Consider the following 19015-nt stretch of genomic DNA (forward strand, 5'->3'; position numbering starts at 1 on the left):
ATCTGGAGAACGAAAATAAGCAAGTTCTTCTTTTCCTCATGAAGGGGTCGCATTTTGTAAAATTCCACTTCAACGTTGTCCCACAGTATTATATATATATATATATATATATATATATATATATATATATATATATATATATAATTTCAATATTGTAGCCGTAAAAGTTTCGGAAATATTGTGATAAGTGTGTCGATGAATTTATATTAGGCAAGTAAACAAAAATTTAAAACTAAGAAGGTTTCCGTAAAATTATCTATCCTTTTTCCAATTTTAGTCACAATTAGCTAAAATAATTTATATTTCATCTTACAAATAAGTTATTCAGGAGAATATCAACGGTACTTTGCATCTATCTTGTATCTAGAAAGAAAAGGAACTTTACAGCAAAAGAAGGAAGTTTGAAACAGTTGGAGATTAGTTTAAAGTCAACGACTTTTCTGAATAGACTTCTCCATCAGAAAAGTCGTTGACTTTCAACTAATCTCCAACTTTTTCAAACTTTTTGTTCTCCTGTTAAGTAGTATTTTCTCTTTGAGATACCTGGTAACTGCACAGTACCGTTGATTTTAAATGTACCATGTAATCAACTGATTTCCTACAGAAAATGTTGCATTGTTGTGTACCGTAGTGCTGGTTGAGCACGAAACCAGTCCTAAGAAACCGACAAACACCCTTTGAATATAGATCTAATATACTCTACTATGCTCCCATTTACTCAACGGAAACTGACGCAAAAACCATTTACGGAAAGGGAGATATTTTACAATAGTTATATGTGTATATCCTTAGTGCTGTGATTGCGTTGCATAAATATAATCTGAGTGAGGTATCTTGTTCATATATTAGAAAGGAACAAGACTTTTATTTTTTTTTAATGTCCTTGACCTCATTAAATCCGGCCCTATTACTATAACACTCAGGCCCGTATTTAGGTAAGTGCTATTCTGTGCTCGAGCACAGGGCGGCAGAATTTAGGGGCCGGCAAAACTTTGGAATTCTTTTTAAGATTCACAATAAAGTAATATTTGAAACTAGCAGTTCGCAGGGTACCTCGGAAGAACGAGAAAATATGTTAATGTGTTTAATTCGCTCTAATTACATTAGTTACTAATTAGCTAGCTTATCTGATTATTTTTAAAAAGTGATTTCTCCCACCTCTATCCCAAGGGGTGAGGATAAACTTGAACATCATGAAAACTGATACCGTTAACCAGTGGCGTATTTACGATTTTGTTTCGGGAGGGGCTTTGCTAAATTTCGGGGGGGGGGCTCTGCCTGGAAATGTGAAAATTCTGCATGATATTTCATTTACTTTACTATACTAAGTAAGGTTTCGGGGGGGGGGGCTTAAGCCCGGAAGCCACCCCCCTAAATACGCCACTGCCTAATTGTATAATGTTAGAATAGGCTCATTATTAAGAAAACACGATTCTTTTAAACACATAGTTAATTAATTTAATTGTAGCATAACTTTTATTTAAAAAAAAAATGTACTGTATTCCAAAAACTAATCTAGGCTCGATGGAAGTGCAGTCTTTACATTAAATGAAATACGGATCAAGTTACGATTTCACTTTTAGCTGCATTTAGAACGACAAATCGAAATATATTTAGTATTAACACACTGTATTTATAATTATAATGTCTTTTCTATCAAAGCTACTTCTAATGCTTTGTTAACTTATTTTGCCAGTGACTGCGTTCTTATTAGGTTTCCTTGAATATATATCTTGTAACCTTCTAGCAGTGGCGTATTTATGATTTTGTTTCGGGGAGAGCTATGCTTAACACATGAATAAGCACTTATATTTTTCCTTAGAAATGTTAAGAAGGATTATTGTTGTACGTGGAATTTCGGGGGGGGGTCTTGTATCCGATAGCCACCCCTCTAAATGCGCCACGAATCATCACCCCATGAATCATCATGATTGCATTGAGAGTTTTCAAGCTAATATTTTCTATTTGTTTCCTTACAAAAACAATCTTTGTGGCTTGAAGAATCGAACAGTTTACTAGATTTATATTAAAAACTTTCATTCTTCCAATGAAATGCGAAAATTAAAATAATTAAAAAGTAGCAAAGGAGGTCGTTACGGGAGGGACATTAAAATTCTTTTTGAGTCAATAAGTACTGTTAAGTAATTGTAAATTTGTGGATGGGGAGAGAGAAGAATGAAAAGCAAGTGTTTGTTGCATAATAAAACACCCTCTGCTCTGTCTAGAGAAATCAGAGAAGAATGAAAAGCAAGTGTTTGTTGCATAATAAAACACCCTCTGCTCTGTCTAGAGAAATCAATTAATACGATAATATATATAATGACAATCAAAGAAAAAGTATTTTTAGAATTAATTTAATGGCTAATAAAAAAGCCAAAAATGGTAAAAAGGTTTCATAAAATAAGCTATATTTAAGGCTATAAGCATTTCGTAGATGTGTATGGCTAAATGCCCCTCCAAATAGGTTAGATTTAGCCAAAAATAGGCTAAATTGGCATCACTGCACATACATACTCACTGAGTGAGAATTGAGCAAATAAGGTAGTAGACCTATATTGGCCATCGTGAACACTTTTCAAAGTATGGCATTTTTGGCTTGTTAAATGTAAACATCTTTCAATTTGCCTACATCTTTCAAGAAAAATCACGTTGCATCATCCTCCATACTTTCGTTTATAGCTAGTACCTACTATGCAATATCTGTATATTTTTCTTTTCAATTTTAAGAAGTATAACAGATATATTATCTGTAGTACCTCACAGATTATGATTCAACTGTTGTCAAATTTTATGCTAGGCAGTAGTATCACTGACACAGCGGCAAAGTTCTCGTGTCAAAATAATAGGTTTACATAGATGCTTACAAAAATTTATATAAGTGAAGTTTACAATGTCAAGTGAAATATATATAGTATATTTTGTTTTTAGGTAATTAATAGTTTATTTCTGTAGTGATCTATGAACAAAAGGAACAATTGTAAAAAAAATATTCAGTGAATATATTTTCCACATGAGTTACAAAATGAGAATTTATTTGGAAAATGCGACAATACGCGAAATATGAATACGAAACGCGAAATTTTCAAATTCTTAGTACGATAAACTCGTGCCCTTAGTAATGAGCAAGATCAGGGAGATGAGTGATAATAATTCTGGCTGGTAGGGCTGTGCAATTAGAGTAGCCCATGATTTGAGATTTCGGGCAATCTCGTCTCGAAAAGATGCCGTAAAAGTATTGTATCGTCTCAGAAAGCACTATGTTTCTATTAAAAAGCTATGTCGCGACTCGTTCTCGTTACTGAATTTCTGCCTCATCTCATCTCGTGGGCAACACTAATTGTAATATGCGGATTTGAATATCGAAAATCGAAAGACAAAAATATCAAAACTTAATGCACCAAAATATAGGAATGTCAAAAATATTGATATATCAATCAGTACTTAATTTTATTAAATCGATATTTTGATATTTGAAACTCAATCGATGCCCCAGATTCGTACTGAGGTGATCAGGTTAGTATAGGGTAGGATTAAGTTTCGTTTTCCCATCGACAAATCTTCAATTTAAACAACAGAACTAGTTAGATTTATGTAACTTAAAGATATCTCCTTTATAAAACATAAATTACATTACTTTGAGTTAGTATTGTGATTGCTTCTTGTTGCATAATTTGAAAATCGTTATGGAACTTGCATTTCATTGTGGCAAGAGTTCTTATGTAACGGAAAAATCTTGTAATTCTGCGATATCGGAATGACAAAAAGTGAACGACATCTGTGAATGTAATTACATCTCGTAAATTGAATTGAATCTTGTGACGCGCATCATTTCTCTTCAATTCTTTTGGTGGATGCGCGTTGAATTTTGTGGTGTAGACCACAAATCAATTGCATACTGAAATTTATTCCGATTTGACGTGTATCCTAGTCGAAACATGCTTTTGAAGCATATATTTTATTCTAAGGAAATCAAAATGAGTTTTTACAATTAGCAATATATATATATATATATATATATATATATATATATATATATATATATATATATATATATATATATATATATATATATATATATATATATATATACAGTGGCGTATTTACGATTTTGTTTCGGGGGGGGCTTTGCTAACTTTCGGAGGGGGTTTTGCCTGAAAATGTGAAATTTTTGCAAAATATTTCATATGCTTTACTATAGTAAGTAAGATTTCCGGGGGGGCTTAAGCCCGGAATACCCCCCCCCCTAAATACGCCACTGCCGTTAACACTGGCGTCTCTGGCATGTAAAATGTTGGGGAGACATCGAAGAAAGTGATTAAAATGGTGCTACCTAGCCCAACATATTTAATATTTTGTACTTCAAAATATTGGAGGAGACGCGACCCCCTCGTCCTCTCCCCCCGCCAGAGACGCCTATGACCGTTAAACGCAGCGACCTCGAAAACTATGAATTCAACACTAATACCTGTCGTTTTCGATTATTTTTTTAAAAATCTTTCCCCCTCCCTGGCTAGTGGAGTATAAACCTTGAAGTTGAATTGGATTAAAACTTCACTTCACTATTCACTTCTCAGCGACCAAAAAACTAATGAATTCAACTCTAATATTGGTCGTTTTCGAGGGCGGCAAATTATTTATAGAGTACAGGGGCGTACAATATACAGTGTGTTTCAAAACAACACCGACAACCTTTGGGAGGTGATTCCTGACACCAAGATAAGACAAAAAGTATAGACCAATCTGGGTGCACAAATGCTTCCTTTCGGAGTTATAGGCTGCCGAAAACATGGAAAATGAACTTTAAAGGTCCATAGCTACAATAGTATGGGACCTACCGGCGTCAGGTCAAGACTTTACTTAGAAAATAGTATGTGCCCTATCCAAATATCCATGTGTAGGATCCTGCGTTATTTCTGCAACAATTTTTATAGACGTAGTTGGTGACCTACTTCAAGTTATACATATCCTCTAGCCAAACTCTCTGTATAACAATTGTAGCGCAGGATTCTGAAACACGTATTTTTGGATAGCGTACATAGGGATCTATTAGTTCCTTACTGAAGTCTTGACCCGGCTACGGTAGGTCCCACAGCTTTGAAGCTATGGCCTCTAAACTTCATTTTTTTCTGTTTTCGGGGGCCTATAACTACGAAAGGAAGCATTTGTGCATCCAGGTTGCTATATACTTTTCGTCTCATCTTGGTGTCATGAATCACCTCCCAACCGTTGTCAGTGTTGTTTTGAAACACCCTGTATACTTACGGGTCTGAAAAACTACTCACCTTCCTATTTGCTGTTACCCCTTCCCGCTAGTCTATTGACTAGCGCGTGCCTTTGGTTCCCAGATGCCCGCATTCGATACCCGGTGAGAGACCATTACTTTGGTAAACTGTAATGCATGTCTCATATTGTCTTGTAGTTGTAGTTGTCTTGTGGTTGAGGCTGACCGATTCAACCAATTCTATTTGCTGCCAATATTGGACGCCCATAAGACAACAGAAATGCCAACTCTGGTTATAGAGGTATTCTTATTAATAATTTATTACCGTTTTACATGAATCAATAAAAGCTGCTTTTTGTTAATGAAATATAATAGTCTATTAATTCTTTACATACTCATGACTGCCTTAAAAGTAACAATTAATGATTTCTCAACTAATTGAACACATTAATTTCATTTGCGTGAACGACTCAGCACATATTAATCGTTGAATATTTTAAAGACTTATAGAAATATAAGATTCACATTAATGAAGAAATGTTATTTCTAATAATGAAGAAATTCTCCCTAAGTCTTCGATGTGGTCTAATAGTTAGAGCATGTACCTTTGGTACACGAATCTCGGGTTCGATTCATGATGAGAGACAATTGAAGGCATTACAGTGGTTCGAATTCTAGGTTAAAATGTAAGCCTGTGCAAAAGAGATTTTCAGTTTCCACGAACAGCATCAATTGAAGCACTCTGCCGAACAACGATATATGCTACATTTTAGTGATTTCGAGAAAACGAAAAAAAAAGAATGTAGTATATTTCAGGAATACAATAGGAGAAAATAAAACCAGCAGGTAGTGACGTTTGTCAGAGTAGCAAAAAACGTAAAATAAAGTAAAATAAACTTGCTTGTAGGAAACAACGGGAAGTTTTTCTCGAAAGCACTAAAATGTAACATGTCGTTGTTCGGCGGGGTGCTTCAATTCTTCGTGTCCAATACACAATTGATGAGGTATCGTGTATATATATATATATATATATATATATATATATATATACACGCAAGAAGTATTACTGTATTACATAGAAGTGGTATGATACGTATTCCTTATGGGAAGGGTCCAGTGTACGAAGTGGAAAAAAAGCAGAGGCGGTATGTTTTATTAGATTTTGACTCGACATACCGGCTATCTAAATGTTGAACTATAGTGAGGGTATGTTGCCTAAAAGATTGCATTTCTATTTACATAATGACTTAAAACTACAGACTAACTTCTCTCTAGTTACAGTAAGGGAGAACAGGAAGAGACATTGATCCCTCGCCAACAACTTTCTGAAAAAAAGATGCCCTTAAATTATACTGTATTATAGAGAATTATACACAAAAATGCTCTAAAACCGAGTTTTTGTATTAACAATTTCCTACTAGAAAACTCCCGAAGCCCCCGCTCGACTGAGAAGTATTCCTGGACCCTGGAATATCCGCCCTCTACAGCAGACGTCCCCTAAATCCGCCCATGCTCAAGACATAACATGTATATGCATTAAGACAAGACACACATACATAAGAAAGAAATAATTCAATATGGCATATCAAAATATAAACTTGTTGAACTTCTTTGAAGATACCTCATTTTAAAAACAAAAGATAGGAAAAAGATAACAAAAATGTCGGTGTTGTCAACTTAGAAATTAATTCTACATAAAAAATACAATATTTTTCCTGCAAAGCTATTCTTCAATTACTGTGTATAAGAATGGATATCTTAAAGGTATATCAGCATTCACTTTCCAGTGACGGTATGTCCTGATCATTGAAAAACCAGAGGAGATATGGCATACCACCGCATACCGTCTCACTTCGACCACTGGGAAGGGCTACATGTGATATGACCTAATGCTAAACTATAAATCCGCACTTCAGCCAGCCTTTCTGCTGACAAAAGCAATTCAATTTAAAAGAAAGGATTATATCTTAGCTTTTACGGATCGCTGTTGAACCCTGAATGTTTACAGCCCGGCTAAATAAATTTGAAATTTCTTACACGCACTCACCATCGATAGTTACTAATACTACTTCTTTCCCATATATATTGAGGTTCTTCGTGGCTAAACGGTTAGCGTACGCACCTTTGGGGTGGGAGACCCGGGTTCGATTCCCAACAGGCGCTCATGTGGCTCGGATTCCACCTTAATAAGTAGGTTCCATCTCATATAGCCTCACTGTTCAAAGGGATGTTAAACTCAAAATCAGGTCAACTCATTCTTTCCTATATACTTGCTTCTTATATCAATAACTGAGATAATTTAAATGTGTTTCTTGTACATAAACGAAAACAAAGAAAAACGCCTCAAAAATATTAAACAGAAATTATTGAAAATATGTATCGAATACAGACGCCATTTTTCATGACTGTAAAAGTCTAATAGTTTTTCTGGTGTAAGATACCTAATAGTTCCCCAGAGTAGTTTCTATGTTTCAACGCAGTGGAATGAATATACATTTCAATACTTTAGACGTCCTTTGAATTTCTGCTTTGCGATCCTGAAAATTACTTCACATCTTTCAAAGACACTTGCATATCAATAAGTGAAAGAATGAATAGAACACTCACTTATGTAATGCGTAAACGGCCAACAATTTCTAAATATCTCAAAATGTACTGAAAATGGAAACTTAAGTATAGTTACACTTACCTACTGCACCGCGAAAGAAAATGGCTGGACTCAGCTCGTATTGCACCGCCAAACAAAATGGCTGCACTATGACTTCGCGTCCTCAGCGCGCTATCTCCAAGAAGACCTGCTACTTCCAATGCTGCAACTGAACTAAGAGACGACGACGCTAGAGCCGCTGTGCTTGTCAGAGGAACAGAAAGCCCGCGAAAGTTAAACGGACAAACACGAACACGTCATTGAGACGTGTGAGAGGGGCGTAGACGTGTTGTTTTCTTAATGCTATTTCCCGCTCTTTTCAGATCAAAACATCCGTGTTTGTCAGACGAGTATTGCTGTTGAGAATCTAGTTAATGTTATTAACGTTAAAAAATTAGAACCTAAGAGAGTAATCTATAAAATCAACACAAAAAATGATATTTCTCATGAAAAAAATGTTTTGATGTATACATTAAATCTTGTGAGGCTCAAGGCACATCTTGTGCCACTACAAAATTATCTAGCAGCAGGTGGAAATGAAATTCCAGAACAAACAGGAAGGACGGTAATTAGTGCATACGGTTTCATCGAGTTATATCACGAGAACACAAACGCAAGTGGACGAGATCGCAAGAAAATCTTCATGGACGACTTGCTAAAGCGACACCGTTTGATGCAGAACAACCAAACAAAATAGAAATCACCGATTATTACAGTACAATATCTAAAACATTCTTTAATATAAATCCGAAAAAGAATCGTAAGTTCCATTGATGAAACCCCAACTTGAAAATCTACAGCAGAGGTCAGCAAACTAGATCCCACATATTAAATATGTTCAGTCGCTTCTTTCTATCTGCCCTGCAAAATTCATTTTGGGTTTTGGTGTTCAGTAGCACATAGAAGTGCGAGGTTGACCTACACAAATGCCTATCTCTGATTTAGAGGATTAGTGGGACTATAGCCCCACAAACAGTTTCAAAAATCGACTTGAACCTAGTGCAAAGCTATGAAATGCGACCTCTACTTTCGAGCCGAGGCTACCTGGCTGAGGTCATCCACCAAATAAAGATCCCTTTATTGCATAAATAATGGGCTACTTGCTCATAAATTTGATTCAGATCCGGCCAATAGTTATCGATAAATAAAGTATGACATACAACTTGAGCCGAGCCGCGGTTGTCTATGGTTGATCTCGGCCTACAAATAACGAGTTCTTTTTCCTTGGACGATGGTCTCCTTCCCACCAAATATAGTTTATCTCCGGCCAGTATTTGCTGAAAAATAAAGTACGACACACAACGTGAGCAGAGTATATCCGTTGCCAATCCCGGCCGCTAGATGTTGCAATTTTAACTCCTTAGATCAGTGTTTTCCAATCTTTTTCAACTTGCGGCACACTACGGGTGTTACTTGGATTCTCGCGGCACACTTATAGATATTATTATTTGTAGATATAAAGCACAGTGGTATTTTTTCTGTGATTATTGATCTCCTCCTCGCAGAGAAGAAAGCTCTATCACTTGTTTTCCTCATGGTAAATCATTATGCTTATTTTTCATTCTAATTTTAGAATAGAAAACAACTGCAATGAAATACTGGACTTAGGTTTTCAAAAACTGTATGCAACCTTTTACTAAGAAGGAAGATCACTAAATAACGAACGAACAGACAAATCTTTTTTAACTTTAAAACACAAATGTAGGTAATTTGTCGAGAGTATTGAATAATATTTTTAATTTTCAAGTTACGAAATAGTCTGCAACCATAAAGAAGAAATAATGGTCATAACAATGATAACAAATACATTTTTCAACATTGGAAATGCAGAACAGTAACCTGGTATGAAACTTAAAGTTGTAGATTCATAGTAGAGGTTCATAGTAATGTGAAATACAAATATACATTTTTCCTTACGTTTTGCAATTTGATTGCTATAAAATTAATAATTTTGTTTCAATTTCTCGCGGCACACCATCAGCCCATTCACATCACACCGGTTGGGAAACACTGCCTTAGATGATGCGCTGTTTGCTCATGAAATTTGGTTTCTATCCGGCCAGCTGTTACCGAGAATTAAAGTACTAAACGCCCCTCCACACACACCTACACACACACACACACACACACATACATACACACATACAAAAATATGCACATGGAGTGAAACTATAAGCTACCGTGTGCTTACGCCGAAAGCTATAAAGAGAAATCTAGTATTTTATTTATTTATTTATTTATTTATTGAACAAATTCCCAGATACAGCATAACTTTGCCATTTTACACAGGGACATGCTAACAAAAGAAAGAAAAAAAAACAAGATAACAATAACAACAACATAGAAAAAAAGAGTGTAAAAGTAAAACTATTCCGTCAAAGCTCGTTTAATTGCTCTTTCAAACACTGGGTAGCTCGAAAAAATGTCCACATCAGTTGTTACTTGATTATAACAGTTTGGTATTCTATAAAAAAGAGACCTCTGTATAACAGCCAACCTAGGACGGGCAAGATGGAATAGGTGGGTATTCCGGGTGATGCGGGAAGGGACACGTAAGGATAGTTCCTGAAGTAATATTTCCGATCTTAAGTTTCCATTAACTATTTTATGTAGATATTTCAGGTCAGAGATAGTTCTGCGTACTTCAGGAGTCTGAATATTAAGATGTCGCAAGAGTTCCTTCTTAGATAATATTCGAAGTGCAGGAACACGAAAACGGACTATAGCGATGAAGAAATTGAGAACTGAATCAAGTCTGGAGAGATGTGTAGGTGCTGCCATGGCCCATATGGGAAAGCAGTATTCGATCTTGGGCGCTATTAATGTCTTATAAAAAGTTGCTAGTGAAGAAACAGTGCGTAGTTCGGTGAATCGATAAAGAAGTCCCAACATGCGCATTGAATTCTTTAGTATTGAGGAGATGTGGTCAGAGAATGTGAGTTTTGAATCAAAGATGACACCAAGATCATTATGACTAGCAGAATGTGTGATAGGGGAATCGTTGATATGGTATGTGGAGGGAACAGGAGACTTTTTCAAAGTAATAGTAATACTGTCACATTTCTTACTGTTGAGTTTCAAGTGCCACATTTCACACCAGCCTGTAAGGTAATTTATGTCTTCCTGTAGAGCAGTTGTGTCATGGAGACACGATATTTCTCTGTATAACTTACAATCGTCAGCAAAAAGCAGAAGGCCACTAGGTTGAGCTGATAAGTGCGTGTAGAGATCATCCATATACAGGACAAACAGCAGAGGTCCAAGTACACTCCCCTGAGGCACCCCTGAGATCAAGGGTTGGGGGTTAGAAGTCGCCCCTGAAAGAACAACTCTCTGTTTACGGTCATTCAAATAGCTTGTGATTAGAGAGAGAAATTTGCCATGTACATTAAATCTATTGGAGAGTTTATGAAGAAGATGAATGTGACTGACAGAATCAAAGGCCTTCGAGAGATCAAAATAGATAACATCTAATTGAGTATTGTTATTCATACATTTGACTGCACAGGAAAGAAGAGTAGTTAAGTTTGAGAGACTTGAGCTTTTCGGTAGAAAGCCATGCTGAGAACTATGGATGTAAGGTGAGGTGAATTTAAGTAGCCTGTCTTTGATTATTTTTTCGCAGATAATTGATATTACAGAAAGAAGAGATATTGGCCTATAGGAGGATACATGATCTTTAAGTCCTGATTTAGATATTGGGGTCACGTGAGCTAGTTTCCAACTGGTGGGATAATACCCTTCCTTGAAGCATCTATTGAATAAGATAGATAGAGGAACCGTAATAACTGAAGCAGTTTTGTTGAGAAAGAGAGGACTAATTTTATCAGGTCCAAGTGATCTGTGTGGAGACAACGATAGCAAGAGAGCCAGAACTTCGCCCGGGGTGGTAGAGAGATTGGATAAGGTGTCCGAACAGATGGAGCGGAGAGGGGGAAGGTGGGTTGTGGAGGGAAGGGAAGTAAATGTTTTGCAGAAGTAGTTATTGAAGAGGTCGGGTCTTTGATCATCACTCGCTTCAGTATTTTCATCTTGAACTGTTGCCGGTATGCCCGGAGATTTTGTTCTAGATTTAATTACAGACCAAAAGACTTTAGGGTTACTAACAGTAAAATTACCAAGTGAGTCCATGTATTCAAAGTATTTACGCCGCTGTACCTTCTTGGCAAGACTTCTAATTCTAGCAAAGTTTTTGTATGTGTAGTCACTCGGATGTGATTTCCATAGAGTCCAGGCAAGCTTTTTGTTTTTAAAAAGTTCACGAAGTTCATTGTCGTACCAGACCGGAAACCTGTTGGATTTTGATGCTTTCACCGGCACAAAGTCCTTTATGGCTGAGTGGACAACAGATGTAAATAAGTCCACAGCGTCGTCAACAGTTCCTACCTCTAACAAACACCAAGGAAACAGTTCAATAGCCCGGCAGATGTCACCCCAGGGGGCTTTCTTCCAAAGAAGTTGTGACCTACTTTTGAGGGGCTGGTTTGTAGTAGTGGAGGGGAGGAAATCGAAAGAAACATCCAAGGAATCGTGATCCGATGGAAAAAGATTTCTGCATGGGACAACACAACGAGGTTCTAAGTTAGAGAGAATATGCGTAGTTTGTACAAATGTATTTTAAAGAGTATTCGGAAAATCTTCAACTGATTCAGGCTGTTTTGTGATCTTAACCGCTTTGTTGAGAGTGTTTATGTTCTAAGAGGGAAGGAAATAGAAATTGAACAGAAGGTTCTTCCTATGTCCACACTTTCCTGTGATTCTAATTACTTATCCTTACTTCCTTCTCTTTCTGTCTTGATCTTTTACTTAAGACGCCGTACTTCGTGCGGTATACGGCCAAAATCTCGCGGCCGAAACATCGCCGCCCAAAATCTCGCCGGCCAAAACCTCGCGGGACAAAATCTCGCCGGGCCAAAACCTCGCGTGGCCAAAACCTCGCCGCCCAAAACCTCGCGTGGCCAAAACCTCGCCGCCCAAAACCTCGCAGGACAAAATCTCGCCGGGCCAAAACCTCGCGTGGCCAAAACCTCGCCGCCCAAAACCTCGCGTGGCCAAAACCTCGCCGCCCAAAACCTCGCCGGGCCAAAACCTCGCCGCCCAAAATCTCGCCGGGACAAAACCTCGCCGGGACAAAACCTCGCCGCGAATGAAACTTTTCTTTAAAATTTTCCCAATGTGTTTCCTAATATGCAATTCCACATTACAAATAATAATAATAATAATAATAATAATAATAATAATAATAATAATAATAATAATAATAATAATATACAAAACATCGTGTGCGTGGGCTTTCTCGGGTTATTCCCGTTTCCTCCCACTTTCTTTATTCGATCATTTCCTTCATCCTGGTCATCTACGTCTCCTTTAACCTATAGGACATAATGAAGGGACGTCGTAAAAACTCATATATTATTTCATACTTTCATAAATATTAGTCTATTAGATTTTTGTTAAAATTTTAAGTTTTTGGATGTTCCAAAGTTCACGAAACTAACCTCGTTAGTTGTCATTACTTTCCTTATGCAGACTTTCTTTCTCTATAACCAGTTTAAAAACATCCTGTCGCCCTACATTCACATTGAAATCCTCTAATACAGAAATAGAATTTTCATATGGTATCGCGGGACTTGGTCAAATACCCGTGATACTTCTTCTGAAACAGCGTCTTCTATACCGTCATCCTTATCATCTGTTGGAACACCTATATTTTGGTCAGGCGAGATTTTGGGTATGGCGATATTTTGGGGCGCGAGGTTTTGGCCCGGCGAGATTTTGTCCCGCGAGGTTTTGGCCCCGCGAGATTTTGTCCCGCGAAGTTTTGGCCAGGCGGGGTTTTGGCCTGGCAAGATTTTGTCCCGCGAGGTTTTGGGCGGCGAGGTTTTGGCCAGGCGAGGTTTCGGCCTGGCGAGATTTTGGGCCGCGAGGTTTTGGGAGGCGAGGTTTTGGTCCGCGAGGTTGTCGCCGCGAGGTTCTGGCCGCGAGGTTTTGTACCCAAACCACTTCGTGCATATCCTTATTTCCATCCCTAACATATAAATTAATCGCATATAAATGCTGAAAGAACACTAGAACTCCCGAGAGCTTCTACGACACATTTCTCTCCTTTAAATTAAGAATTGATCCTCTGAAAATGTTTCAAATAACACATTCAAGTGCATAAACACGGTAACACGTATCGGAAATGTGTCCAATGATGCGTTTAGCAGTACGTTTCTTCAAAATCGTTATTTTCTTCAATAAAAAATCATTGTCTTTAATAATATCTGTGGTTTGCTAATACCTTGCGCTTCTTATGATTACGTTAAGCACTAAGCTTGAAGTTCTCGTTAGAAATTGTTATAAGACTACCGTAAATTCTTGATGTTTCAATACGAAATACCTTAGAACAACATTTTCTCCGCTTTAGTCTTTGGGATGGAAATTTCAAAGTTTGTACAAATGTATTTAAATTGTATTTTTCGTACATCAATCTGGTACTAAAAAACTTCCTCTATATACAAGGGTTTCTGTCTTCCTATATAATGGTTGATAAAAGCTTTCTATTTTCCTTGTACGTCTGCCACATTAAATTTACTGCCTTTCTGAAATTCACGAATTGAAAGACTTTCAGATTCTGTATACCGAAACCAAATATCAGTTACGTGTATGTGTACCCCTTTTCGCTGTGTCTCTTGTGCACGTGACTAATTTATTAGTAATATTTTCTGAATAAAAAATAACTCCCTCGATCAAATACCTGTCTTTATGTTCAGAAACTAAAAAGAAGTATAATCTTAAACTTTGTGTTTAGCGTCGAGGTTATGAAGGATGGGATTTGCTATTGGGTTACATGCGTAGGATCGACACTGCGTACGATCGAAACTGCGTAGGATCGAAACTGCGTAGCGTCGAAACTGTGTAGGATCGAAACTGCGTACGATCGAAACTGCGTACGGTCGAAACTGCATAGAAACGAACCTGACTAATAAAATAGTGACAAATATAATTAAATAATCATACAGGGGTGTACCCAGGAAGTTTTTCTTGGGGGACTATGACTTATTCAGGAGGACCAAAAAAGCTAAGTCTTGTCTCAGCAGGGAGAAAGGATAAGCCTCCCCCCAAAAGCCACTACTTCTGATCAAGTTGACAAATTCCTTGTTCAGAAGATTGCCGTTAAGTTCAATTGACTTAGCTTAACATTTTCTTAGTTACCTAGTTGCTGTGAATTGTCACTTCTTTTATAGACTTTGCAGGTGGCACAATCGAATGTTCATGTAATTAGTTCAAGTTTTTGCTAGTTTGGGCTTCGTCCCAAATTTACTAACTTCCAGGGTTGTTTTGTTTAAAACAAAATATTTAAAACAAATGATTAAAACTTTTTTAATTGTAATTTAATGTTAATTGTAATTGTTTGTGAAAAATTTGGGAAATTTATCCTTTCCCCCCTATTATTTCAGTGTCCTTGGCTATATTCAAACCAACGTACAATTGTCTGGAATCATTCTTGGCCTACAAAACGCACCATAGAGGAGCACGATTGGATAATTAGGGAAGCCGGTGAACCACCATGTATGCTGATTTTTGCTTCTGACGCGTAAGAAGTGCCAAAATTTCATGTGTATTATGAGAGAGTTTTTTTCTTTCTCTCTTTGTATGGCAGCCAGCGACTTCAGGTTTTTACTGTACCTTGTCAACATACCAGAAAATTCTTTCTAGGTGACTTGAACCTATGTGGCTTCGGTGTTGCCAGCTAGAAAAAATCATGAAATTCGGCTAGGGACTTTAAAAAAAAATTCACTCCTACATTTTTTCAATAATCCCTCCCGTTAGCAACACTGCAATCTAACTTACACCAAAAAATAGCCATGTCCCTCTTCTAAAATACAAGACGTAAACGATATCAATCGGGCTAACAGTGTTTGGGCAATAAATCATTAACTGAAAGTCTACGAAAACCCCAAAATCGATTTTGTCCCGAAAGGGTTAATGAGATATGCGCGCCAAAGATTTCGGGCTCTAATTTAACGTGAGCCCCCCCCCCTTCAAGTTTCTGGGCTGGTCTATAGAATGAATGGCCTACATAGTACTGTCTACGGGCTGGATGGGCTACCAAATTTCAGCTTTCGTTCTCCCATAGTTAATGTGATATAGGCGCCGAAAATTTGGGGGCTAACTTCAAACCAACTTTCTGGGTTAGTCGAGATAAAGATCGACGGGCTAACAAATTTCATCTTTTGGGCCAATATAGTTAATAAGGTGTGAAAACCAAAGTTTTGGGGCGTTAACTTAATGTGAGCCCTTAACGTTTTGGGCAAGTTGAGATAATGGGTATACCAGGTACTAACCTTCATGGGCCTTCCAACCCATTATTATTTTGCATTTGGGGCACTCAAGGAACACAGATACAGGGTCTCCAAATGTGAAAATGAAAATGCAATCTTTAAGTTTTATGTCCGACTGTCATCCTGGGTAGACTAAAGGAGACGCAGATGATGAGAATAAATGGAATGGTGAAATGAATTTATTTGGGAGGGAAGCAAAGTATAATACATTTCAGTCATTACACATGCAAATAGATGTTTTATGGTAATTTTTTTGCTGAAATATAACTTCGGTATCTTTTATACGTGTTTAGGAGCTGAGATTATTATCTAATAATTATAAGGAAGATGCAAGTGTTTTTCTTTTTTAGTTTTTTTTTTAGGAAGATACAAGTTTTTCACCTTCCTACAACAATTCATGTTTAATAGGTGTATAGAAGGGGCTCATGCCCAAAACATTGGGACTCCATTTCTGGGGCCCCATGGTGGGGACCCGGTTCCTGACCACCACTGTGCTGAGGGGAATCGGATCTTTCCAACGTCACCATCTGTATGCAACAACTCCATGCTTAAACGAGAAATAGAGTGGACTCGAGCCCAACATTTCGGAACCATATTTTCTGGAGCTGCGAGGTCAGGGCCCAATTTCTGACATTACCGCTTTCGTTAATCGACCCCGACCTTTCAAACGCTAACACTATAGTACAACACCATGTTAAATAGGCAAATAAAAGAGACCTGAACCCAAACTTTTGGGATCTCATTTCTGGAGTCTCAGGTCCCGGAGCTTTCCAACACCACAATATGTATCCAATAACTCCATGCTTAAAAGAAAAATATAATGAAGCCAAGTTAAAAATTTCCGGACACCATTTTTGGACCTTTGAGACAAGGGCCCAATTTCTGACGTTAACACTGTGCTCAGACGACCCGAACATTTCCAACTTCACCACCCACATACAATTCCATGTTTAATAGGCGTATAGAAAGAACCCGCGCCCAAAACTTCGGGACCCTATTTTTCTGTAGCCTCATGGCTGGAGCCCGGTTTCTGATATCACCACTGTGCTCGGGAGACCCGGACTTTTCCAATGCCACCATCTGCATCCACTAACTCCATGTCTAACACGGCTTCCCCATTGTAGGAGGATTTTGATTAATTTTCTCCAGGTTCTTTACAACTATTTACAACGTTTCAAACTATTCATAAGAAATGAAATTTTAATACATTAGAAACTATGTTCTTTTAAAATGTTTAAAATGGATGACAGCATTGATTTCCAGTAATAATTGTAAACTTTCGTAATTTTATTCTCTATTTGAATAGTAGTTTAATTTCGAATCTTTTACGGTTAAAAATATTTTTGTGAAATGTAACGGAATACATTGAAATGCTCCTACTCCCACGGGTACGTGTTCCAATTATAAATCGATTTGAGGTTCAGTGTACAAATGAGAAACTCCCAAAGCGAAGTACAATATTGTAACATTGTTGACATACATATGAATAACTGGTGATTAGATCGTTAAGCTGTACTTAAAATCATATAAATTTTCATTCATATTACGCAGACAAGTACACACAGAACAGCATATGAATCTTTATCTGACTTTTGTTTCTCTAACTTTCTGACAGCCTTTACGAAATAATATCTTTACAATCGAAATATTCGTTAAACATTATTATTATTCTTATCCTTCAATATTCATCATACATCATATTCTTCATTACTTTAAATTCTTCATATTACATAACTATTTTACATTATATTCCGTCGAAGCTGTTTCAAAGTTAGTATTACACTTCTGACATAGTCATCATTACAAATCATAATTGATTCTCAATCCATACGCCTGTAACTTGTCCATCCTACCTGCAGTGTGGATCCTACGCAGTTTGGATTCTACGCAGTTTCCATCGTACGCAGTTTCGACGCTACGCAGTTTCGATCCTACGCAGTTTCGACGCTACGCAGTTTCGATCCTACGCAGTTTCGATCCTACGCAGTTTCGACGCTACGCAGTTTCGACCGTACGCAGTTTCGATCGTACGCAGTTTCGATCCTACGCAGTTTAGGTCGTGTGGAGTCCATGAATATAACCCTAATTTATAGCTGCACAGGTTAAACAAATTAAAGAGAGAGAGAAAAAATATATATTTTTTGAGCGCATGATTAAAACTTAAATTATTTCAGGGCAACTGCGTAGGACCAAAACTGCGCAGGATCGAAACTGCGTAGAATCAACACTACGTAGGATCGACACTGCGTACGATCGAAACTGCGTGGGATCGAAACAGGTTTTGAGGTGAATTTTTTGATCCTACGCAGTTTCGATCGTACGCAGTGTCGATCCTACGCCGCATTCCCTTGCTATTAACATGGACTCCGATGTTTTGAATTCGGTGCAGTTGGCAGGTGCAAAAATTACCATTCAATATCAAATTTCGTAATGTAGACCTTACCCACCACACTATCTCGCCTCCAAACGAATAAGCTCCATGAAGAAAGATGAGAATTTTCATCCAATAACAGCTGTTACACACCTTTTGAACTTTTATTATTGAGACGAAATATCTGATAGATTATTCTATATTTTTTAATCCTGAAATACTTATTAAAATCAGATTATTCTTTCAGAAACTAAAAGCAAAATTTTCTTCTTATAATACAACAATAAATCAATTCATACTGCGTTTCTTGAAATTTTCAATTTATCTATGATAAATCAGGTATGCTATTTTTGAAAGTGTAGTTCAGGAAATTGGTGTAAGTTTGAAAATAGTGACATCTTTGTCAAGAACGAGATGGACATGCCGTGCTGAAGCTGTTTCTGCAGTTA

General features: G+C 37.3%; 1 protein-coding gene across 1 annotated transcript in view; it reads right to left on the reverse strand.

Moving 5' to 3' along the window:
• The window catches only part of LOC145664819 (innexin inx2-like), a 67920-nt gene extending 59888 nt beyond the window's left edge, over positions 1-8032 (reverse strand). The window contains exon 1 of the mRNA XM_081731809.1: positions 7911-8032. The gene's annotated coding sequence lies outside the window, so the exon portion shown is untranslated. The remainder of the gene's footprint in view (positions 1-7910) is intronic.
• Between the last annotated feature and the right edge of the window lie 10983 nt (positions 8033-19015).

Source organism: Thermobia domestica, chromosome 11 (assembly GCF_964235325.1).
Source record: "Thermobia domestica chromosome 11, izTheDome1.hap1.1, whole genome shotgun sequence".
In the NCBI taxonomy this organism is placed as follows: Eukaryota; Metazoa; Arthropoda; class Insecta; order Zygentoma; family Lepismatidae; genus Thermobia; species Thermobia domestica.